This window comes from Stenella coeruleoalba (genome assembly GCF_951394435.1).
Source record: "Stenella coeruleoalba genome assembly, chromosome: 3".
Classification (NCBI taxonomy): domain Eukaryota; kingdom Metazoa; phylum Chordata; class Mammalia; order Artiodactyla; family Delphinidae; genus Stenella; species Stenella coeruleoalba.
In genome coordinates this window covers 142,392,432-142,418,409 of record NC_137148.1, presented here as the reverse complement: position 1 = coordinate 142,418,409, position 25,978 = coordinate 142,392,432, and the positions used below count along the sequence as shown (strand labels likewise).

Below are 25,978 nucleotides of genomic sequence, written 5' to 3'. Positions count from 1 at the left end.
ACTATGAAAAATGAAAGCATTAATTTAATATCATTTAAATTCGCACAGTGTTCTGGCCATACAAAATTAATCATTCAGACCATCTTATTCTATTCCACCAAATAATTTTCATAATAAATGTTAAAATTCTTATATCTTATTCTGAATCCAAGTAAGTGTAGGATGTATAAAAATGGTCACAGAACCTTTTTTTTTTTAAGTCTTTAAGCATAAGTTAATGGATCAAGCAAAACAGGACATGTCTGGATCCAAAGATTTTATTATAACTCAATGTGAAGCTACTGTAACTTTGTTTTAATGAAAGAAAATGTAAGGACTTTAGCTCATAAGAGATGTTTTATATATATCTTAATATAAGAGCGTGTCTTAGTCATTTAAATTATATATGACAATTATTCATTCAGTCAAGATTTACTAAGCATGCAAAGCTTAGGTGAAAAGAACAAACAAAACAAAACAAAATATATGTGAAAGAAAACCTGAGAAGCAGAAGAAAAATATATATATATAGATATACACACACACGTATATAGCAGCAGTAGGTCTCTTTCCAAGAGAAAGAGACCTGCCTTTACTTGTATAAAGGCAGAAATAGCCTGCCTTTACTTGTATGCCAATGGATTACTTTTATACCAATGGGCAGTTGTGAATTATTTACAATGTTGAACATCAAATATGATGGACTATTTCACTTTGTTTATCATTGCTTTGATGTACTTTTTTTGCTTTATAGTATTTCTGACAAATATAATTTTTCTCCCTTTGGAAAACTTACTTTGGGACAGTTGTTAAAAATAGCGTCCCATTCCCCTGCATTATGGTAGTTCTGCCCCCATGTACACTTATGGATTTACTACTCAGGAGTATCTACCAGATAAAGAAGTTGTATCATTTGCCCAGTAATGAAATTTCTCTGTGCCTTAATTTTCTATGTGTGAAATGAGGATTCTATCATTTACTTAAGACTGTTGTTTTAACAATGAAATAGAATACTATCTGTACTGCATGTAGCACAGAGTCTGACACATGGTAAGTGCTTTATAAACATTACTTACTAGTAATTGTATTTTTATGATAATAAGGCATCTGGCCTCAAGTAGTTCACCATTTGTAAGGAAACCAGACATGTGCGCAGTGAAGTAGCAACACTTGTACATTTAGTGAAGACAAATTCAAACACATACCACAGGAGGTAGAGACTTCTTATTTAACTCTACCACTTCCCCTCCCTCCTTTAAATTAAACTTTAGTTTCCATTCTCCCCTAAAGGAAATCATAGATAAAATAATAAGAGAAGTTAATTTTTTATTTTAAAACCTATCAAGGACCTTGGTCTGGGTGACTTAAGTTTTTCCCCTTTGCCATGTAACCTTTCACTCTTCCAGCTAAAGGGATGGACCATAATTATCTATTCCCAGCAATGGATCCAGCCATAGGATTTGCTTTAGACAAGAGAATGAGATAAAACCCGGCAGTGTGACAGTTACAAGCCTGAGGCCTAAGAGGCTCCTTCATTCTATTTGCCCTCTTAAGGTTTTGTCTTCTCCATAAGAAGATCACTTTAGCGTTCTGGTCTTAAGAGAAGAAAAAAGAGACACGTGGAACAGAGTGACCACAGCTGAGCAGCGTCGCCCAGCCTAGAACAAGCCAGTGTCCAACCTGCAGAGTTATGTGTCAATTATGTGCTTAACATCATATGCCACTGAAGTTTATGTTTGTTTGCTTTGCAGTTTCAATGTAGAAAAGCTGATCAATACAAAGGGTTCCAACTTGTGGGGGTATTAAAATTAAGTTTTACTTTTTTAAAATAACTTTTCATTTTTTTAAATCACTGCCTCTAATCATCCTCTAAACTGCTCAATGTCTTCCTTCCATGATCCCATTACTTACCAGGCATCTTGGGCAAATTCTATAAACTCTCTTCAGTCATATATTAAAAAACAAACACACTGGAACCAAGATGGCAGAGTAGAAGGATGTGCTCTCATTCCCTCTTGTGAGAACACCAGAATCACAGCTAGCTGCTAGACAATCATCGACAGGAAGACACCGGAACTGACCAAAAAAGATACCCAACATCCAAAAACAAAGGAGAAGCCACAATGAGATGGTAGGAGGGGAGCAATCACAGCAAAATCAAATCCCATAACTGCTAGGTGGGTGACTCACAGACTGGAGAACACTTATACCACAGAAGTCCACCCACCGGAGTGAAGGTTCTGAGCCCCACGTCAGGCTTCCCAACCTGGGGGTCTGGCAAAGGGAGGAAGAATTCCTAGAGAATCAGACTTTGAAGGCTAGCAGGATTTGACTGCAGGACTTCGACAGTACTAGGAGAAACAGAGACTCCACTCTTGGAGGGCACACACAAAGTAGTGTGTGCATCAGGAACCAGGGGAAGGAGCAGTGAACCCAGGGGAGACTAAACCAGACCTACATGCTAGTGTTGGAGGGTCTCCTGCAGAGGCAGGGGGTGGCTGTGGCTCACCATGGGGAAAGGACACTGGCAGGAGACGTTCTGGGAAGTACTCCTAGTACTGGCAGCAGAAGTTCTAGGAAGTACTCCTAGTACTCCAGACTCCAAGAGTCTTCCATTAGCCCCACCAAAGAGCCCAGGTAGGCTCCAGTGTTGGGTTACCTCAGGCCAAAAAACCAACAGGGAGGGAACCCAGCCCAACCCATCAGCAGTCAAATGGATTAAAGTTTTACCTAGCTCTGCCCACCAGAGCAACACTCAGCTCTACCCACCACCAGTCCCTCCCATCAGGAAAACTCCACAAGCCTCTTAGATAGCCTCACCCACCAGAGAGCAGACAGCAGAAGCACAAAGAACTACAATCCTGCAGCCTATGGAACAAAAACCACATTCACAGAAAGATAGACAACATGAAAAGGCAGAGGACTATATACCAGATGAAAGAAAAAGATAAAACCCCAGAAAAACCACTAAATGAAGTGGAGATAGGCAACCTTCCAGAAAAATAATTCAAAATAATGATAGTGAAGATGATCCAGGACCTTGGTAAAAGAATGGAGGCAAATATCGAGAAGATGCAAGAAATGTTTAACAAAGACCTAGAAGAATTAAAGAACAAACAAACAGAGATGAGCAATACAATAACTGAAATGAAAACTACACTAGAAGGAATCAATAGCAGAATAACTGAGGCAGAAGAACAGAAAAGTAACCTGGAAGACAGAATGGTGAAATTCACTGCTGCAGAACAGAGTAAAGAAAAAAGAAAGAAAAGAAATGAAGACAGCCTGAGTCATCAGGGACAATATTAAACACAACAACATTCACGTTATAGGGGTCCCAGATGGAGAAGAGAGAGAGAAAGGACCTGACAAAATATCTGAAGAGATTATAGTCAAAAACTTCCCTAACATGGGAAAGGAAATAGCCAGGCAAGTCCAGGAAGCGCAGCGAGTCCCATACAAGATAAACCCAAGAAGAGACACACAGTAATCAAACTGGCAAAAAGTAAAGACAAATTATTGAAAGCAGCAAGAAACAAACAACAAATAACATACAAGGGAACTCCCATAAGGTTAACAGCTGATTTCTCAGCAGAAACTCTACAAGCCAGAAGGGAGTGGCATGATACGCTTAAAGTGATGAAAGGGAAGAAACTTCAACCAAGATTACTCTACCTGGCAAGGATCTCACTCAGATTCAATGGAGAAATCAAAACCTTTACAGACAAGCAAAAGCTAAGAGAATTCAGCACCACCAAACCAGCTCTACAACAAATGCTAAAGGAACTTCTCTAAGTGGGAAACACAAGAGAAGAAAAGGACCTACAAAAACAAACCCAAAACAATTAAGAAAATGGTCACAGGAACATACATATTGATAATTACCTTAAACATGAATGAATTAAATGCTTCAACCAAAAGACACAGGCTTGCTGAATGGATACAAAAACAAGACCCATATATATGCTGTCTACAAGAGACCCACTTCAGACCTAGGGACACAAACAGACTGAAAGTGAGGGGATGGAAAAAGATATTCCATGCAAATGGAAATCAAAAGAAAGCTGGGGTAGCAATACTCGTATCAGATAAAATAGACTTTAAAATAAAGAATGTTACAAGAAACAAGGAAGGACACTACATAATGATCAAGGGAGCAATCCAAGAACAAGATATAACAAGTATAAATATATATGCACCCAACATAGGAGCACCTCAATACATAAGGCAACTGCTAACAGCCGTAAAAGAGGAAATCGACAGTAACCCAATCATAGTGGGGGGCATTAACACCTCACTCACACCAATGGACAGATCACCCAAAATGAAAATAAATAAGGAAACAGAAGCTTTAAATGACACAACAGACCAGACAGATTTAATTGATACTTATAGGACATTCCATCCAAAAACAGCAGATTACACTTTCTTCTCAAGTGCGCATGGAACATTCGCCAGGATAGATCACATCTTCGGTCACAAATCAAGCCTCAGTAAATTTAAGAAAAGTGAAATCATATCAAACATCTTTTTGGACCACAACGCTATGAGATTAGAAATGAATTACAAGGGGGATAACGTAAAAAACACAAACACGTGGAGGCTAAACACTACGTTACTAAAAAACCAAGCGATCACTGAAGAAAACAAAGAGAAAATCAAAAAACACCTAGAGACAAATGACAATGAAAACACAACAATCCAAAACCTATGGGATGCTGCAAAAGCAGTTCTAAGAGGGAAGTTTATAGCTATGCAAGCCTACCTCAAGAAACAAGAAAAATCTCATATAAATAATCTAAACTTACACCTAAAGGAACTAGAGAAAGAAGAACAAACAAAACCCAAAGTTAGCAGAAGGAAAGAAATCATAAAGATCAGAGCAGAAGTAAATGAAATAGAAACAAAGAAAACAAAAGGAAAGATCAATAAAACTAAAAGCTGGTTCTCTGAGAAGATAAACAAAATGGATAAACCATTAACCAGACTCATCAAGAAAAAGAGGGAGAGGACTCAAAACATTAAAATTAGAAATGAAAAAGGAGAAGTTACAACAGACACCGCAGAAATACAAAGCATCCTAACATACTACTACAAGCAACACTATGCCAATAAAATGTACAACCTGGAAAAAATGGACAAATTCTTAGAAAGGCATAACCTTCCAAGACTGAACCAGGAAGAAATAGAAAATAGGAACAGATCAATCACAAGTAATGAAATTGAAACTGTGATTAAAAATCTTCCAACAAACAAAAGTCCAGGACCAGATGGCTTCACAGGAAAATTCTATCAAACATTTACAGAAGAGCTAACACCCATCCTTTTCACACTCTTCCAAAAAACTGCAGAGGAAGGGACACTCCCAAACTCATTCTATGAGGCCACCATCACCCTGATACCAAAACCAGACAAAGATACTACAAAAAAAGAAAATTACAGACCAATATCACTCATGAATATAGATGCAAAAATCCTCAACAAAATACTAGCAAACAGAATCCACCAACACAGTAAAAGGATCATATACCATGATCAAGTGGGATTTATCCCAGGGATGCAAGGATTCTTCAATATATGCAGGTCAATCACTGTGATACACCATATTAACAAATTGAAGAATAAAAACCATATGATCATCTCAATAGATGCAGAAAAAGCTTTTGACAAAATTCAGCACCCATTTATGATAAAAACTCTCCAGATAGTGGGCAGAAAGGGAACCTACCTCAACATAATAAAGGCCATATACAACAAACCCACAGCAAACATCATTCTCAATGGCAAAAAACTGAAACCATTTCCTCTAAGATCAGGAACAAGACAAGGCTGTCCACTCTCACCGCTATTATTCAACATAGTTATAGAAATCCTGGCCTCGGCAATCACAGAAGAAAAAGAAATAAAAGGAATACAAATGGGAAAAGAAGAAGTAAAACTGTCACTGTTTGCAGATGACATGATACCATACATAGAGAATCCTAAAGATGCCACCAGAAAATTACTAGAGCTAATCAATGAATTTGATACAGAACTCAGAAATAAACCCTCACATAAATGGTCATATGGTTTTTAACAAGGTTGTCAAGACCATTCAGTAGGGAAAGGACAGTCTTTTTTTTTTTTTTTTTTTTACAAATAATGTTGGGAAACTAGGTCTGCACATATGAAAGAATGAAAATGGATGCTTTCCTTACACTATATATAAGTATTAAGTCAAAATGGATCAAAGACATAAGTGTAAGAGCAAAATTTTACATTTCTTAGAAGATGATATAAGGGGAAAACTTCATGATATTGGATTTGGTAAAGATTTCTTAGATTAAACACCACAAGCATAGGCAACAGAAGAAAAAATTAGACAAACTGTACTCCAAAGGCTTTGTATATAAAGCATACTGTCAACAAAGTGAAAAGGCAACCCACAACATGGGAGAAAATATTTGTAAATCATATATCGGATAATGGATTAATATCCAGAATATATATAGAACTCTTAGAACTCTGCAACAACAAAAACAGTATTTTGAAAAATGGGCAGGGCTTCCCTGGTGGCCCAGTAGTTGAGCGTCCGCCTGCTGATGCAGGGGACGCGGGTTCGCGCTCCGGTCCGGGAGGATCCCACATGCCGCGGAGCGGCTGGGCCCATGAGCCATGGCCCTGAGAGCCTGCGCGTCCAGAACCTGTGCTCCGCAGAGGGAGAGGCCACAGCAGTGAGAGGCCCGCGTACCGCACAAAAAAAAAAAAAAAAAAATAAGGCAAAGAACTTCAATAGACGTATCTCCAAAGAAGATACACAAATGGCTAATAAACACATGAAAAGATGACCAAAATCAGTAATTATTAGGGGAATGAAAATCAAAATCATAATGAGATACTACTTTAGACCCACTGGAATGGCCACCGTCAAAAATTAAAAAAACAGAAACCGAGTGTTGGTGAGAAGGTACAGAAATTAGATATCTGAACGTCTCTGTTTACAGTAACATTATTCACAATAGCCAAAATGTGGAGACAAAGTATCCATTGATAGATGAATGGATAAACAAAATGTGCACACACACACACACACACACACACACACACAGAGGAATATTATTCGAAAGGAAGGAAATTCCAACGCATAAAAGAACGGCATGGATGAAAACACTATGCTAAGTGAAATATGCCAGTCATAAAGGGAGAAATACTGTGTGATTCCACTTAAATGAAATACCTAAAGTAGTCAAATTCATAGGGGCAGAAAATAGAATGGTGGCTGCCAGGGACTGGGGATGAGGGTAATGGGGGGTTAGTATTTAATGAGTACAAAGTTTCAGTTTGGGAAGATTAAAAAGTTAGGGAGACGGATGACAGTGATGGCTGCACAGTGACAGAAATATACTGAATTCCATGCTTAGTTACCAGCACTTGGTTAAAATGGTAAACTTCATGTTATGCGCGTATTACCACAATAAAATAAACACACACCGTATAAGCAAACACCTGATTCCAGACCAGTTTAAATCCTAGGATTCATCCATTGGAACAATGATCTTCTCTGGGTCAGTAAGTAGATCTCAAACTTAGGGTCCTAGAGTGGGGACAGGCTGGGTGAAGAAAGCAAGTTGTGTTTGCTGTTGTTTGTATTTGTTTTTTTTCATCTCCTCCTATCCTCTTCTAGTTCTAGCTGTCCAGGGTTCAAGTCTAAAAGGGAGGAGAGAGGCATAAGGGCCAATTTCAACGGAATAAGCCAGTCAATTCTGGCAGGGATGTTTCATGTCTTGTTCTGGCTTGGTCTGATCTGACTGCGTGTGGTGGCCTCTGCTGGGATTTGGTTTCCAGGTGTGGTGTGCTCTTCCAAGATTTCTCTCACTCTGCTTGGCTCTGCTCTCACTGCAGTCCTGTAGCAAGACTGCTAATTCTGTAACTCAGCAAGTATCCAGGCAGGGAGTGAGATGCCAACCTCTCTTTAATGTTGCCTGTAATTTACTTCAAAATATTTCAGTATAGACCGTGGGATATAATGACTTGTGTACTGAATTCATTCTCTTGGAAACAGTCTACATTTTATGCACTTTAATCAGAAATGCACAGTCCACTGAAGACTAGCTACCATCTGAAGACTTCAATCAGAGATCCATGGATGGCTAAGACAAGTATTGTAAATATCCCTGCATAAATCTTCACTAGAGGATTTTTTAACTAGGATAAAGTGTTTGAAAATAAGTTTTTACTTATGAAAAGAGTAAAGTTTAACTCTGGGGGTGGCTAAAATGTCTGCCCTTGCATAAACAGGGTGAAACAGAAAGAATACAGCCACCCTCACAGCCTAACATAATTAGAGAAATATCTTTAGTCCATAACCCTATATTCCCTCCTGCCCTTCCCCCATTTCAAACCCATGGAAGGATTGTTAACTTGATTCAATTAGAACACTAGGCGATCATGCCATCAGAGCGCTGTTGCAAATTCTTCATGCAACCACTTGTCAAAATACCTAATATAGTGGGAATTCCTCAAGCTTACAGAAAAGGACGTATGACTATCTTTGCTTGCTAATAAAGTTTGCATGAGTTGCAAAAGTTGTCCCAGGCACATAGTAGGTGCTCAATAATGTTTGTTGAATAAATGAATTGCATAGGAATGTTAAAATACCTACTACTTTTTTTGTTTGCAAAAGGGAAATGAGGGTGGTCTGAGAATTGAGCAGTTAGGAAAAAATTATAAAGTGAAATCTAGTACAAAGTGACAATTGGCTGTAGCTAGCTAGCTGAATAAGTAGATAGATAATTGAATGGTTGGTTTCATTGTTGCTTCTGTCAGTTTGTAATGGTTAAAGAGTTCATGTACCATTCTCTTTACATTCCTATCCTCTTCTTAGAGTTGGGAATAATGCATCCTCTTGTAACACATTCCATAGGACACCAAGTTAAGTATCTCCCTTGAGTCCAATTACACCCTCTTGCAAACAGGAACCCTGCTACTCTCCTGGAGTCATGGAATCTCAGAGGAATAGCAGCTGCAGTGGCAGCTGTAATGCTGAATAGAACCTTAATAGCCTAGGAGGCCAGTGAACAATGAATTAAAATAAACCAACTATAATTAGTAATAAAAGCCTTAAAATAACTGTACTCGTGAGATAGTATTGGTCATATCCTTGCTGTGTTCTGGAAATAATAGAATTATTTTTTTCACCAATGTAACTACAATAGTAATTAAAAGCTGATTTAGGATCAAAGGCAACCTCAAGGTTATAAACATTAAGTCGCCGGCTCTGAACGTGTTAAGTATCTAGTTCATTCCACATCTTTACCTTTTAAAAAGCAAGTGGTAAAGGGCTTTTGGAGCTTGTTTTTAAAAAATGAGCAAAATCAGCTAACAAGTGAAGCAAGTCACTCATTTTTTTTTTTTTTTTTTTCCTAAGAGGTTTTGGGGAGAGAGGACACAAGGCATCCTGAGGGGGGAAGAAAAGTTTGTTTACACTGTGTTCTCTATCTGGATAAGGAATGTTCTAATTGCTAACCTCCATGATATAACACATGAAAGAAATTTGGAAATGGTGATGAATAATGTAGGCAAAAGTAGTTGAATGATGCTAAGCTGAAGAGGTGAGATTTGATTAGGCTGAGAAAGTTCTACCCGTTTCTGTGTGGTACAAATACCTACGGATGTAGTTCTCTGTTTCATAATCATTTATTGTCATATTTTTAAAAACTGTATACTTGATGAAATTATCATCTCTAGATACAAGCACAAAACCCTAGCAGTGAGAATGTATCAAAATCATTAAGGGTGATGTTAAAAAAAAAAAAATGTCGTATTAGATACAGTGTTTTGGAATCAGCAATAATATTGTATTAACAGGGAGTTTCCAAAGGAAACACAGGGTAATCTCAGGTGGCTGGTATTGGAAATAGTGAGCAAAACAAACTCTTGTCCTCATGGAGTCCACAGTCCAGTGTGAGAGACAGACATTAATCTACTAAGGACACTGATCCACATACAATGACAACACTAAGTGCTACACACAGAAGTCCAGGGGGCCAGAAAAATGTAGGGCAGAAGAATTAGCCTAGTCAGCGGAAGGCAGAGGAAGTCAGAGGACGAATCCCTGAAGGAGAGCTCTTTGCTGAGATATGTAACATGACTACTAGGTAAAGGGGCCATGAAGAGGGGCAGGAGGTGGACAGGAGTCGGGTGATTTCAGCCTGTGCAAAAAAGTTCCACGGCTAAAGGTAACATGGCACGTAAGAGGGACTTAAAAAAGCCACTTTTTTTCCCATAACAAAGGTGTTTTGAAAGTGTGCTGATTCTGTTAATCAGGAATGGTCAATCTATGACATGAGTATTTCCTCTTCTCTATACTGTGCTGCTGGCATCCTTTACTGTGTTGAGACATAGCTCCAGAATCTTTCTACACATAGCAATCCAGGAATTCACCAAAGCAAGCAACATCCTATTTGTTAGCCCTATCACAGAAGGAAGGAAACGAGTCTTTACTAATCTGTAGTTCCCCAAGGTCTAAGTGCCTTTCATATGCTAAGTCCTCAATAAACATTGAGTAACTCAAAGCACAAAGGAAGATCATGAACTATGACAGTGACAAGATCATAAGCTATGACGTATTATTTGTTAAAAAATATTATTGAGCAGCTACCAACTGCTAAACTTTTTTTTGTTTCCTGGTTCCAGTGGATAGAATCACAATCAAGACAGATAAAAGGGGATAGAATCACAATCAAGACAGAAAAAGTCTTTAATCTTATGAAGGATATATATGTTAATGGGGTCAAAAGAGATCACAGTAATGTAATTAAATCAATAAACAAAAATGGTAGATTGTGTAAATGCTCTAAGGATAATAAATGGATTGATGACAGAACAACATATGTTGGTCAAAAAAGCCCTCTCGGGCTTCCCTGGTGGCGCAGTGATTGAGAGTCCGCCTGCCGATGCAGGGGACACAGGTTCGTGCCCCGGTCCAGGAAGATCCCACATGCCGCGGAACGGCTAGGCCTGTGAGCCATGGCCGCTGAGCCTGCACGTCCGGAGCCTGTGCTCCACGACGGGAGAGGCCACAACAGTGAGAGGCCGGCGTACCGCAAAAAAAAAAAAAAAAAAAAAAAAAAAAAAAAAAAAAAGCCCTCTCTAATTAGGTAATATTTGAACTGAGACCTGAAGGATGAGGACAAGTGCCCTCTGGTGAGGCATAGACAAAGAGATGACAGATACAGAAATCTCAGGGTGAAGAAGGGCTGGGATATTCCAGGAAAAGCAGCAGCTCACATTGGCTGGAGAGTGGCGAGCGAGCAGGAGAGAGGTGTGTCAGGGGGCTGGAGGGCTAAGCAAGTTATGCAGGGCTGTTTAGGTCCAGGTGAAGAGGTTAGATTTTCTTCTGAGACCAAGGGGAAGTGAATAAAGAGTTTCAGGCAGGGGAATGACATATTTCACAAGGATCACTCCAAATTTTTGATGTAGAAGAACTGCACTGCAGGGGGGCAAGCATGAGAGCAGGAAAATATACCCTGATCACCAGTGATCACATGGCTCTGTAAACAGAGAAAGTGTCTCTGTTTTGGCTGCAAGGGATAAATGAAAGAAAGCAGAACAAACATGTCAACATACTGAGGTGAAAATGAAACATTTGCCAGAAAAATATTATGGCATGATCAAGTTATCTAACAGAAACAAAATAAGTAAAAAATGTATGAATAAATGAGTGAATGAATAAATGAGCAAATCAAACCCAAACATGAACTGAGGCATTTGTTCATACAAGGCATCACAAGTAGAATACCTAGCTTCACAAAGGTGCTTTTGATACTAACTATAACTTGTAACATGATCCTATCCTTAATTCCCATTCCATCAGGCAAATATTTTCATATTTATATATAGGCATATTGCTTTGAAAGCAATATTTGTCTATTATCTGGCATCAAAAAAAAGTGCATGCTTCAGATTAACTTTTTACTGGAACTACAAAGGAAATTCTTCTAATGATATTCTGATTGATGTCAAGGAACACACTGTTTTAATTCATTCCAACTGTGACAATTTGTGTTCATTTCTTTTCCCCATCAGAGAGTGTACCTTCTGCTTGTGGCCACCTGATTCTTGACATTAGGTTATCCACAGTCACGATTTCACCCTGATCCCTGATTTTTGACCTTGGCTTTTTGACCTCTCCCATTTCTTACCAAAAGAGTAGTACTCTTTTGGCTTCTGACCTAAGCTTTTCTCATTAGCAGGCACTAATGAGCACTTCAGTCAAAGCAGAAAGAAGACCTCGTCACACTTCTACTTCTCTTGGAACTTATGTACTGCCAGGCCTCACTACAAATCCAAAGAACATTGGGATCAAAATATATTTACAGACTTGTCATCACACAAATAAAAGGTTCTACTTTGGATATATCTTACGAACTCAGCAGAAGCCCACAGCATTTGAGTCAAACAAATTTCTACCTTTTTTCACTGTATCTTTCATAGAGTTACTGGAATAAATGAACATCCAACATATTTAAAGTATCTATTGCGTTCCAGACACTACTCCGTTTACCATCTATTTCCTGATTTAATTATGATAACAAGGTCAAAAGATGGTTTCTATTATACTTCTCACTTTACAGGTTAAGAAACTATAACCTGACTATGTTAAATGGCTGGGCAGTGTTTTACAGTTAGAAAAATGGTCAACACAGATTTCATCTCAAGCCTGTATTGCTCTAAAACACTCACCCTTACTTAGCTACTAGCTAGACTGTCATCCAGGAAAGAAGTGAAATGCTTATTCCCCCATGCTATATACCATGCTTTATTCTTTTGTTTAAAAAAAGATTTAATTTATGCCATAACACAAAAATAGGATGTTTTAAGGAAAAAAAATCATGTATGAGTTGAAAGCTTAATTATTATTATACCAGCTTATCTAGACAAAAAGATTTAAAGTATTAATAACACCATTAATTTTCCCCACAGATTATTTTGGGATTGACATAATGTCAAACAGCAGGCCAGCTGTTCAAATTATAAATCACCAATTCTTAAGAAAAGTGTCTAAAACCCAAGTTACACCTTTAATATATTCAACTGAATTTTAGCATCATGGCTAACTTTTCTCACTCGAGTGAATTATCTTTCATTCTGTCTCTAAACATGATGGGAAAATGTTTATTTTCAAACAATGTGTTATAAAATTTGCAGAATATTGGAAATTCTGCTTCATGGCTAGAAAACTCAGTTTCTTTAATAATTCAAACCTCTGTCTTCCTAGGTGGGCTTTGCAATTGCAATGAAAAGTTAGGAAGCATAAGACTGCCTACCTTCCCCAGGAAGCAAACTCTTAGCATACCGATCAGAACATTTTCCTCTTTGTCTTCAATGGATCAATACTACTGAGGCTGCCAAAGTATCTACCCAACAGAAGACTCCATTTCAGAATTCACCAATGAAATGTCTTCAAACACAGCAACTGAGATGATCTGCAACTCATAAATTTCTTAGCTCCTCTGACCATAGCTTACATGTACCTAATATCAAGAGTTCTTATTCCAAGTCTTTTACATTATAGCAATTTCCTTTGGGATTATATTGCAGTAAGTAAAACTCTCTTTGGGAACTATTTAATTTCTCCTCAGCTTGTTCTTTTTCCTAACCCCTCCTCCCCAAATCCCACAGACTTGTCAGTTTTAGAGTTGAAGTATCAGCTTTATCATAGAGTTTATTCTCTGTAGGCATGAAAAAGCAAAACCAAAGTGAAAGAAATGAAAAGAAAGAAAAAACCCTGGAAATCTCTAGAAAGCACACATATATACATACACACAAACAAGCCATCTTATAAGAAAAACAAAAAAGACCAAAAACTCCACAAAAAAAATACAAAATTGTCTCATGTCACAGGTTCAAAAGTCAGACATTCCCATGTTTTTTAAAAAGTAAAATGAATGACAATAAACAATGATAAATTCCTTTTAGTTGTAGGATTCTTTAGTTTTCAGAGTGTTGTTACATATGTTATCTCATTGCCTTTTTAAAACCTTTGAACAAGTCTAGTGTAATGTGCCTCGATATTATATTACGTTTCTATTTTATGAAAGAAAACTGTAAATAAGGTTAGGTATTCAAAAAAGCAAAACAAACCACGTACTAAAGAGAGAAAAGGCATCCATGAAGACAGCAAAGACAGTTGAGCTTCGAAAAAGCACAAAATGAACTACAGCTTGGAACTTTTCCAAAATCTCATTCACCAACTGGCTAACACTTCGATTGAAACACACTGGGTGACAGGAAGAACTCTCAGGGTAAGAACCACCAGCTCTGAGACAGCCTCATTAGAACACGTCAAGTCTCCCCTCCAACATGAACATTCTTTCTCCTGTGCAAAGGTGTAATAATATATACAACAAATGAAAAGGGCACATGGTCATGTGCGCATTTAACAGAATAGCCAAGTCAGGATGGTTGCTTAGCTGGAAAGCAAGACCACACCAATGAAAAATGTAAACATATAAAATCGAAACTTGATGGAGGCATAGACGGTGGACTTTATGATGTGTATGGATATCAGTATAATTTTTTTCAAGTTTTTTGTTATCAGTTCATTCAATCACTTAACCAACTTTCTTTAAGCACCTACATGTCAGGCCCTGGGGGTTACAAAATGATTAAGGCACCATCTTTATCAGTAAGAAGCTCCTGGCCTAGAGATGAAATCAAGGAGTAGGAGAATTATGATAAGTGATAAACTGAGAGCATAATGAGGCCCTGGATAACTAACTTAGCCTGGGAGGAGGGAGGAGCAGCTCTTGGCATGCCTTTTCCCCCCCATATACGTGAGCAGCAAGAAAGGTTAGAATCCTGACCGTGAACAAGAAAAATACCAAATGAGGCTACTGCTGATTTGCATATTCACTTAGGAACAAGCATTCACAGATGCTTTGATTGCGTGAACCCAGAAGTGGGCTTTTGGTTTATGACACACGTGCTGTCATTCCAGGGGATTACCTGGAGAAGAGCTTCAACGGGGGCTGCTCTCAAAACACCATACAGAGCCGTCTGGATGTCCTCGTTGAATCTGGAAGACACGAAGAGCATCGACTAAAGCTATCAGCTTACCTCAGACACAAAGGTAGTGCTGAGAATAAGTGACAGGAAATATCCACACCAAAAAGATCTGCCCACCTAACACCAAGGACAGATGTGGGTTACAGGTTTATCTCAGAACTGACAGGTTTCTGCATTTCAGAAGCATCATGCCGGAGTGGGTGATGGAAGAGCTTTGCATTAATAAAACCAAGATCCCGATTCACTGGGAAATCTTGGGTTTCTTTTTTGATCTAAACTCAGTTTGGAAATACTAGATTAACCCGATAGAGCCAGTTTTCTTCTGTCTCAGTTGCTGCTTCCATGAGAATTTGAGCAGATTCTGAAATGCAATGCCTGTCACTATAACCATTAACAAATGTGATATGGAAAGTAAAGAAAAAAATGTCTTAAAAAAAACAAACTAACATTTTTTTTTTTTTAAACCACATCTCTAGCTTTTAATAGTTTTGCTTTCCTCCCAAGCTATTTATTTGTCTCTCTGTTGGGTGACTGTATACATTTCATCATTTATAGAGAGATAATCATTAAGTCATTATTTATCTTAGGTTCAGACTTAATTCAATCTAGCGCAAAGGAACGCAATGAAACAAGCATTATGAAAGCTGCAAAACAGGACACCTTATTTTGTGTCGATATCCCAAGTACGCCTTTATATTGCGTTCAATCTTACATGAGAATCTTAGAGAATTTACAACAAACAACAGTAACATACTTGTGAATCCCCCTAATGTTGGTAACACAAGTTAGAAACAATAGCAACAACAGAATTACATTTGGGCCCTCTCCAAGCGTAAGCATGAAAATGAAGGTGACGACATTTAGGGATATGCACAAGTGTAGAGAAACCTGATGATTTTATCAGGCTTTTGCATAACTTTGGGACTTTTCTCTGAGTTCTGATAGGCAATCAAATGAAAATTGTCAATTGTGATCATTGGAAAATACTTAGCAAAATCTGACACTGGAGCTCTAAAATGCTTCTCACTACATTTCTGGAACTATAATCGTAAAATAAACCCAGGGGAAAAAGACAGATATGTTGGCCCCTATTTCCAAAGTAACCATCCTAACCGCTAATGTTTAATGAATGTCAGTTCTAGATAGCTTTGCTTCTTGGGCCTAGTTTTTCAAGAAGGAAACTGAAACTCTCTGCATAAAACTGTTTTGATGGGCATGATAGTTTTCCTTGCCTTTGAAAGGAAGATAACAATAATTAATCACTTAAAGCTTCCATGGATGAGGTTATTTTGTTTTCCTATTAAAAAATAAAAAATCATCAGGCTCTTTGCAAACAGGATCTAATTAATACAACTGGTTTCTTCATAATCATCAACCTCTCAGGACAAATTTTGTACTCTTGATGTTCAAGGTGCAAGGAATTCCTTTAGTCTTAATTTAGGGAGCAAATCACTGGCCACCAGAGTTTACCAAATACTACTGTCAAGAGATAAGCTCATAAGAATGACAGGTTTCATTTACCAGAAAATATTAAAATCCTGTCAATGTAATTTCTATCAAGAAGGTTTTCACTGAAATAATAAAAAATGAATGAAGGAAATCAAATGGAGTCATCTAGTTAAATATTCATCTTCTAATCTTTAGGGAGGTGTTTATTATACTTTGAACACCTGGCCTTTGGTAGCACGCTGTCTGATTTTAAACTTGTTATCCTGCCATAGCAAATTCCAAGAGGGCTGTAAATTAAGCCCATTATTATGAAAAAGCCAAAGTAACAAAGTGCCCTCCTTCTCAATCTAGGAATGATCTAAGGAAACTGATTCTAAGAAAAAATGCCTAGATACTTCTAGGGCCTGGGCTTAGGGGAAGCAAGTGAAGCTGCTATGGTGCAAATCGGAAGCAGGCCCTTGCTCAGAGGTGCTGAGATTCTCCACTTGAATGACATTCACAGGACAGGTCTCCTTAAATTTTGAACCCTGGGCACCTCATTCACTTTAGCCAGGTCCTGGCCCTAAGTCCTCTGGCACTTGTGACGATGGGATTTAATTTTCCAGTTTTACTGATATACATGAAAATAACAATAAAAATATGTATCATGTATTTGAGAGAATTCTAAGACAGTATGTTCTCCACAATTGCAACTTAAATAAGAAAACATACTTTTTGACACATATGATAGAGAAAATCAATGCAGAGATCTACAATAAGTAGAAGGGGTGAGAAATGAGGCAAGGTGTGAAAAGAGAACGCTTCGCAGGCTATTTCCTAACCTCATTCCCCATTCCCCGCCCTTGCAGGAGGTGCACTGGACAGAAGCAGTCAGTTGTGCTAGGGAAAAAAACGAGTTGATTTGGGGAAGAAAGAAAAGTAAAAAAGAAAGAAACACAGCATGCATAAGGCACAGAACTTAAGAAGGCATATGACTGACTCACTGAAACAAAACAAAAAGTAAAACAATCAAAATGCCTAGGTGGAAGGTGGAAGGGAAATGGTTCCAGAAACCAGGATTTCACTCTTTGATTCAAATCTGAATCTTGTCATATTAGGTGAACTTTTTGAAGGGAGTTAATTTCTGTGAAACAGGTTCCTCATCTATCAAGTAAGAATGAGAGAAACAACAGTAAATCAAAATCATAGCAATAGTAACCTACTGGAGTATTACCCATGTGCCAAGCTCTTTGAATAAGCATTATGTCAGTACTGTGGCAAAGCCCTGGGAGACAGATATTGTTCCTATTTACCAAAAAGGAAATTCTGATGATAACATAATGCATTACATTATAAACACACACACACAGCATAATGATAATATAATACATTATTTTATATATATACATATATATACACATATGTATGTATACGTGTGTCTGTGTATGTATATAAAGCTCTTAGTGAGGCATCAAGTTGTGGAAACTCAAGAAAGCGTTGTTCTTATGGTGGTAAATTAACAGTCTATTTACTGAATCCTATTTTAATATAAGCAAAAGTTTTTAAAATTTCTTATTTGGCTCATCTTAATGTATTAGTTTATCTTTTTCCAGACATTCTTCCATCAATGTGAAAAGAATTAGCAAAAGAGGAGCAATAAGCATTGTCACCAATTTTCCCCAAAACGTATGACTAGAATTGAGGCTTTGGAAGTCCCAATGAATTCACTGACACTTATGAAAACAGAACATCACTGGCGTTAAGATACAAAGGGTAAGAAAGGGAGAAATTGGAGGCGGTGGATTTTCACAACAATACAAATGAAATGCTAAGAAGCTTAGTGGTCACACTGACAAAGCCAAGGCACCTGCTCTTGCTGGTGGCAAACCTAGATTGCAGGGACAGGGTTAGAAAACAGACTGAGGAGTTAAGATGAACACTGGGACTCGACAACCATCTTTGTTGGAACCAATAAATTTCTTGGGAGGTTGTGAGTTGACAAACAGAAACAAAATCCGCCAAGTGCTGTCAGTGGTTGTATAATACAGATACCTGCAGTTAATAATTTTATACTGTAGGAGTTTCAGGTTTCAGGTGTAAGTTGTTTTGTTTTGTTTTGCATTGAATTTTTATATTTTATCAAGGTCAAAATGTATATAACTTTTTAAAAATAGATCTTTATTGGAGTATAATTGGTTCACAATACTGTGTTTCTGTTGTACAACAGTGAATCGGCCATATGCATACATATATCCCCATATCCCCTCCCTCTTAGGCCTCCCTCCCACCCTCCCTATCCCACCCCTCTAGGTGGTCACAAAACACCGAGCTGATCTCCCTGTGCTATGCTGCTGCTTCCCACTAGATATTTTACATTTGGTAGTGTATATATGTCGATGCTACACTAACTTCGCCCCAGCTTCTCCCCCGACCCCATGTCCTCAAGTCCATTCTCTATGTCTACATCTTTATTCCTGCCCTGCCACTAGGTTCATCAGTACCATTATTTTTTTTTATTCCATATATATGTGTTAGCGTACGGTATTTGTTTTTCTCTTTCTGACTTACTTCACTCTGTATGACAGACTCTAAGTCCATCCACCTCACTACAAATAACTCAATTTCGTTTCTTTATATGGCTGAGTAATATTCCATTGTACACATGTGCCACATCTTCTTAATCCACTCATCTGTCGATGGACTCTTAGGTTGCTTCCATGTCCTGGCTATTGTAAACAGTGCTGCAATGAACATTGTGGTACATGACTCTTTTTGAATTTTGGTTTTCTCAGGGTACATGCCCAGCAGTGGGATTGCTGGGTCATATGGGAGTTCTACTTTTAATTTTTTTAAGGAACCTCCATACTGTTCTCCATAGTGCTTGTATCAATTTACAGTCCCACCAACAGTGCAGGAGGGTTCCCTGTTCACCACACCCTTTCCAGCATTTACTGTTTCTAGATTTTTTGATAATGGCCATTCTGACCAGTGTGAGGTGATACCTCATTGTAATACTGATTTGCATTTCTCCAATAATTAGTGATGTTGAGCATCCTTTCATGTGCCTCTTGGCCATCAGTACGTCTTCTTTGGTGAAATGTCTATTTAGGTCTTCCACCCATTTTTTAATGGGATTGTTTTTTTTTTGATATTGAGCGGTATGAGCTGTTTGTATATTTTGGAGATTAATCCTTTGTCCGATGTTTCATTTGCAAATATTTTCTCCCATTCTGCGGGTTGTCTTTTTATCTTGCTTATGGTTTCCTTTGCTGTACAAAAGCTTTTAAGTTTAATTAGGTCCCATTTATTTTTGCTTTTATTTTCATTACTCTAGGAGGTTGGTCAAAAAAGATCCTGCTGTGGTTTATGTCAAAGAGCATTTTTACTATGTTTTCCTCTAAGAGTTTTATAGTGTCCAGTCTTATATTTAGGTCTCTAAACCATTTTGAATCTATTTTTGTGTATGGTGTTAGGAAGTGTCCTAGTTTCATTCTTTTACATGTACCTGTCCAGTTTTCCCAGCACCACTTATTGAACAGGCTGTCTTTTCTCCATTGTATGTCCTTGCCTCCTTTGTCATAGATTAGTTGACCATATGTGCTATTGACCATATGTCATAGATTAGTTGACCATATGTCTTTTCTCCATTGTATATCCTTGCCTCCTTTGTCATAGATTAGTTGACCATATCCTGCTCCACTGATGTATATTTCTGTTTTTGTGCCAGTACCATACTGTCTTGATTACTGTAGCTTTGTAGTATAGTTTGAAGTTAGGGACCCTGATTCCTCAAGCTCCGTTGTTCTTTCTCAAGATTCCTTTGGCTATTCAGGGTCTTTTGTGTTTCCATACAAATTGCAAAAAATTTTGTTCTAATTCTGTGAAGAATGCCATTGGTAGTTTGATAGGGATTGCATTGAATGTGTAGATTGCTTTGGGTAGTATAGTCATTTTCACAATATTGATTCTTTCATTCCAAGAACATGGTATATTTCTCCAGCTGTTTATGTCATTTTAGACTTCTTCCTTCAGTGTTTTATATTTTTCTGAATACAAGTCTTTCGCCTCCTTAGGTAGGTTTATTCCTAGGTATTTCATTCTTTTCGTTCCGATGGTAAATGGGATTGTTTCCTTAATTTCTCTTTCTGATCTTTTGTTGTTAGTGTATAGGAATGCAAGAGATTTCTGTGCATTAATTTGGTATCCTGCAACCTTACCAAATTCATTGATTAGTTCTAGTAATTTTCTGGTGGCATCTTTAGGATTTTCTATGTATAGTATCATATCATCTGCAACCAGCAACAGTTTTACTTCTTCTTTTCCAACTTGTATTCCTTTCATTTCTTTTCCTTCTCTGATTGCCATGGCTAGGACTTCCACAACTATGTTGAAGAAGAGTGGCAAGAGTGGACATCCTTGTCTTGTTCCTGACCTTAGTGGAGATGCTTTCAGTTTTTCAGCATTCAGTATGATGCTTGATGTGGGTTTGTCATATACGGCCTTTATTATGTTGAGGTAGTCTCCCTCTATGCTCATTTTCTTCAGAGTTTTTATCATAAATAGATGTTGAATTTTGTCAAGTTTTTTGTGCATCTATTGAGATGATCATATGATTTTTATTCCTTAATTTGTTAATGTGGTGTATCACACTGATTGATTTGCACATATTGAAGCATCCTTGCATCCCTGGGATAAATCCCATTTGATCATGGTGTTGGATCCTTTCAATACGGTGTTGGATTCTGTTTGCTAGTATCTTGTTCAGGATTTTTGCATCTATGTTCATCAGTGACATTGGTCTATAATTTTTGTGTGTGTGGTATCTTTCTCTGGTTTTGGTATCAGGGTGATGGTGGCTTCATAGAATGAATCTGGAGTGTTCCTCTATCTGCAATTTTTTGGAAGAGTTTGAGAAGGACTGGCATTAGCTCTTCTCTAAATGTTTGATAGAATTCCTGTGAAGCCATCTGGTCCTGGACATTTCTTTGTTGGAAGATTTTAAATTACCGTTTCAATTTCATTACTTGTGATAGGTCTGTTTATACTTTCTAATTCTTCCTGGTTCAGTCTTGGAAAATTGTACCTTTCTAAGAATTTGTCCATTTCTTCGTGGTTGCCCATTTTATTGGCATACAGCTGTTTGTAGTAGGCTCTTATAATCCTTTGTATTTCTGCAGTGTCAGTTGTGCTTTCTCCTTTTTCATTTCTAATTTTATTGATTTGCATCCTCTCCCTTTTTTTCTTGACAAGTCTGGCTAAGGGTTTATCCATTTTGTTTATCTTCTCAAAGAACCAGCTTTTAGTTTTATTGGTATTTCCTACTGTTTTCTTAGTTTCTATTTCATTTATTTCTGCTCAGATCTTTATTATTTCTTTCCTTCTACTGATTTTGGGTTTTCTTTGTTTTTCTTTCTCTAGTTGCTTTAGCTGTAGGGTTAGATTGTTTATTTGATATTTTTCTTGTTTCTTGAGGTGAGGTTGAATTGCTATAAACTTCCCTGTTAGAATTGCTTTTGCTCTGTCCCATAGGTTTTGGGTTGTTGTATTTTTGTTGTCATCTGTTTCATCTGTTTCCATGTATTTTTTAAATTTCTTCTTTGATTTCTTCAGTGATCTCTCGGTTATTTAGTAGCACACTGTTTAGCCTCCATGTATTTGTGACTTTTACAGTTTTTTTTTTTTCCTGTAATTGATTTCCAATCTCATAGCGTTGTGGTCAGAAAAGATGCTTGATACAATTTCAATTTTCTTAAACTTTCTGAGGCTTGATTTGTGATGCAAGATGTAATCTATCCTAGAGAATGTTCCATGTGTACTTGAGAAGAAAGTGTATTCTGCCACTTTCAGGTGGAATGTTCTATAAATATCAATTAAATCTATCTGGTCTGTCATTTAAAGCTTGCGTTTCCTTATTTATTTCCTGTTTGGATGATCTGTCCATTGGTGTAAGTGGGGTGTTAAAGTCCCCTATTATTATTGTGTTACTGTCAATTTCCCCTTTCATGGTTGTTAGCATTTGCCTTATGTAATGAGTGCTCCTATGTTGGGTGCATAAACATTTATAATTGTTGTATCTTCTTCTTGGACTGATCCTTTGATCATTACGTAGTGCCCTTCCGTATCTCTTGTAACAGTCTTCATTTTAAAGTCTATTTTATCTGATACGAGTATTGCTATTCCAGCTTTCTTTTGATTTACATTTGCATGGAATATCTTTCTCCATCCCTTCACTTTCAGTCTGTATGTGTCTCTAGGTCTGAAGTGGGTATCTTGTAGACAGCATATATACGCGTCTTCTTTTTGCATCCATTCAGCCAGTCTGTGTCTTTTGGTTGGGGTATTTAATCCATTTACATTCAAGATTACTATCTATATGTATGTTCCTATTACCATTTTCTTAATTTTGGGGGGTTTGTTTTTGGGGTCTTGTTCTTCTCTTGTGTTTCCCACCTAGAGAAGTTTCTTTAGCACTTGTTGTAAAGCTGATTTGGTGGTTCTAAATTACCTTAGCTTTTGCTTGTCTGAAAAGTTTTTGATTTCTCCATCAAATCTGAATGAGATCCTTGCTGGGTAGAGTAATCTTGGTTGTAGGTTTGTCTCTTTCATCACTTTAATTACATCCTGCCACTCCCTTCCTGTTTGCAGAGTTTCTGCTGGAAAATCAGCTGATAACTTTATGGAGATTCCTTTGTATGTTATTTTTTGTTTTTCCCTTGCTGCTTTAAATATTTTTTCATTGAATTTAATTTTTGTTAGTTTGATTAATATGTGTCTTGGTGTGTTTCTCCTTGGGTTTTTCCTGTATGGGACTCTCCGTGCTTCCTGGACTTGGGTGACTATTTCGTTTCCCATGCTAGGGAAGTTTTCCACTATAATCTTTTCCAATATTTTCTTAGACCCTTTCTTTTTGTCTTCTTCTCTGGGACCCCTATAATTTGAATGTTGGTGCATTTAGTGCTGTCCCAAAGCTCTCTGAGGTTGTCTTCGATTATTTTCATTCTTCTTTCTTTACTCTGCTCCTTGGCAGTTATTTCCACCATTTTATCTTCCAGCTCACTTATTCATTCTTCTCCCTCAGTTATTCTGTTATCGAGTCCCTCTAGTGTCATTTCAGTTATTGTGCTGTTCATCTTGTTTGTTCTTTAATACTTCTAGATCTTTGTTAAACATTTCTTGTATTTTCTCAATCTGTGCCTCCATTCTATTTCCGAGGTTCTTGACCATCTTTATTATCATTACTCTGAATTCTTGTTCAGGTAGATTGCCTATTTCCTCTTCATTTATTTGGTCTTGTCAGTTTTTCCCTTGCTCCTTCGTCTGTGACATTATTTTCCGTCCTTTTTTTTTGGATGAGTGGGATTGTGTTCCTGTTTTACTGGTTGTTTGGCCTGAGGCTTCCAACACTGGAGTTTGTAGGCTGTTGGGTAGGGCTGGGTCTTGTTGCCGAGATGAGGACCTCTGGGAGACCTTACTCCAATGAATACTCCCTGGGGTCTGAGGTTCTCTGTTAACACTGTGGTTCGGACTTGGAGCTCCCACCACAGGAGCTTCAGCCCAACCCCCAGCTCATGAACCAAGATCCCACAAGTTGCGTGGGGCGGCAAAAAAAAAAAAAAAAAAAAAAGAGTACAATAACAAAGTAAAAAATAAAATTAGACTAGGAAACTAACAGGTATCTTAGAAATAATATAAAAATATAGAGACAACTGGAAGGTAAAACAGAACCACAATAATAAAAAAGAGAAGAAAAACAAAGTGGAAAAGGCCTTGGTTGCAGAGAGCGGGGCCTAAGCAGGGGCAGGGTTTGGGCAGTAGGCGGGGCCTGTGCTTAGGACCCACAGGGCTGGAAAAGGCCCTGGGGTGCGTGGGGGGTGGGGTTTAGGCTCAACGGAACAGAAGAAGCCCAGGTGTGCCTCCCACCTTTGGTCTCAGAGGGCAGGGGACCCACCTGGGAGCCCAGCAGGCTCAGTGTGTGGGGAAAACACCCTCCACTCCTGCTCCTCCTGTCCTGGAGGACCCCTCTGCCTGCCTCTCTAGTTCTCCCCTTGGCCTCCCTCTTATGCTCCCAGGACCCACATAGCCTGGAGGGGGCTTTGGAGGGTGGGGCACCCAGCCTGGGAGCCCAGCAGGCTTCCTGGGCCCAAGTGGGTGGGGCAAACACCCTCTGCTCCTTCTCCTACCCCTCTGGTCCTGGAGGGCCCCTCCTGCCTGCCTCTCCTATCCTCCCCAGGCCTCCCTCCTATGCCCCCAGGATCAACGTGGCCTGGAGGTGGCCTCTGAGGGTGTAGGACCCAGCCCCGAGAGCCAGGCAGACATCCCCAGCCGATTGGGCAGGGGAAATTCTGGGCATGCTCCCCCCTGATCCGAGCCCCTGAGGGTCCCTCCAGGCATGAGAACCCCTCAGGGGCACCGGTCCTGTCCGGCCTCCACTTCTCCTCCCCCATCAGTGCCCCCATGTCCTACTGGTTCACTTGGGGGTTCCTCCCATCTCCTTGGGCATCAAGGTCCCCCACCAGCATCCAGCAGGTGCCCTAGTTGTGGGGAGATGCAAACTCTGCATCTTCCCACACCGCCATCTTGACTCCACCCAGAAATGTATATATCTTCAGTTGTAAGTTTACTGCTAAATATCGTTAGGAAATATTTTCCCTTCATTTTTTCCCCTCCATTTAGCTTTGCTAAACAAAAGATGATGATTTATCTACTCAAAAGGAAAGCTTATAGCCAGAGAGTTTATTACCTATACAGAGGCCAGGAACACTGAGAACTTTAATACAAACAAACAAAACAAGCCATAGATTGAAACAGGAAACATTATGGCTGAGCAGTCTCAACCTGCCCTTTTCTTCCAGGGAATATGTTGTAGAAAACCCATCACTATTTACTGTACTGGCTCACATCAGGAAGCAGGATGTCAAAGGAAACTAGTTGATTAAAAATTATATATGTATATTTTTCATTAACAATCATTTCAAAAAATAAATAACATTACTGAAGCCAAAATGCCAGAGCAAATGTAAGAGGAGTCCATTCTTGTTCCCAGTATGTAGGTGTTATTGTATTAGAAAATTCTAAAGGTGGAGTCTAAAGAACACAACAAATTCTTAACAGGTCATGGAGATCTGCCTTTGAAGGGAGTGAATCTCCCAGCTGTAGCTCCTGGCTCCATGAGGGAAGTCATTGTCCTTTCTTGTTCTATGTAGTGAGAATGTGTATGGGACACGCTTCATTTGGTTTAATAGAACATGTTACACCTGAATCTCACCAAGCACAGTTGAGAAGACAGAATATAGTGAATCTGAAAACAATGAAGGTACAAAGTCCCAGGAAACCTGAAATCTCCTGACTCAAAGGCTCTGGGTGGAGAAGGACAAATCATAGTTATAGATGTACTGGTAGCAAGGCTGCCAGGGAGGAAGCTGCTGTTGATCTTGAAGACAGAGATTATCCCGCTTGGGAGAGGGACAGTAGACAGATTTGGGATGTATTTTAAAGAACCAATCAATCTCACTTTAGAAACTCT

At 38.5% G+C, this 25,978-nt stretch overlaps 1 protein-coding gene across 50 annotated transcripts in view; it reads right to left on the bottom strand.

Annotated features, from left to right (window-relative positions):
* LOC307184329 (teneurin-2-like) overlaps nt 1–25,978 on the bottom strand; it is a 2,867,364-nt gene that overhangs the window by 709,168 nt on the left and 2,132,218 nt on the right. For all 50 annotated transcript variants that reach the window (XM_079917763.1, XM_079917760.1, XM_079917746.1 and 47 more), the window contains one exon: nt 14,968–15,037. The gene's annotated coding sequence lies outside the window, so the exon portion shown is untranslated. The remainder of the gene's footprint in view (nt 1–14,967; nt 15,038–25,978) is intronic.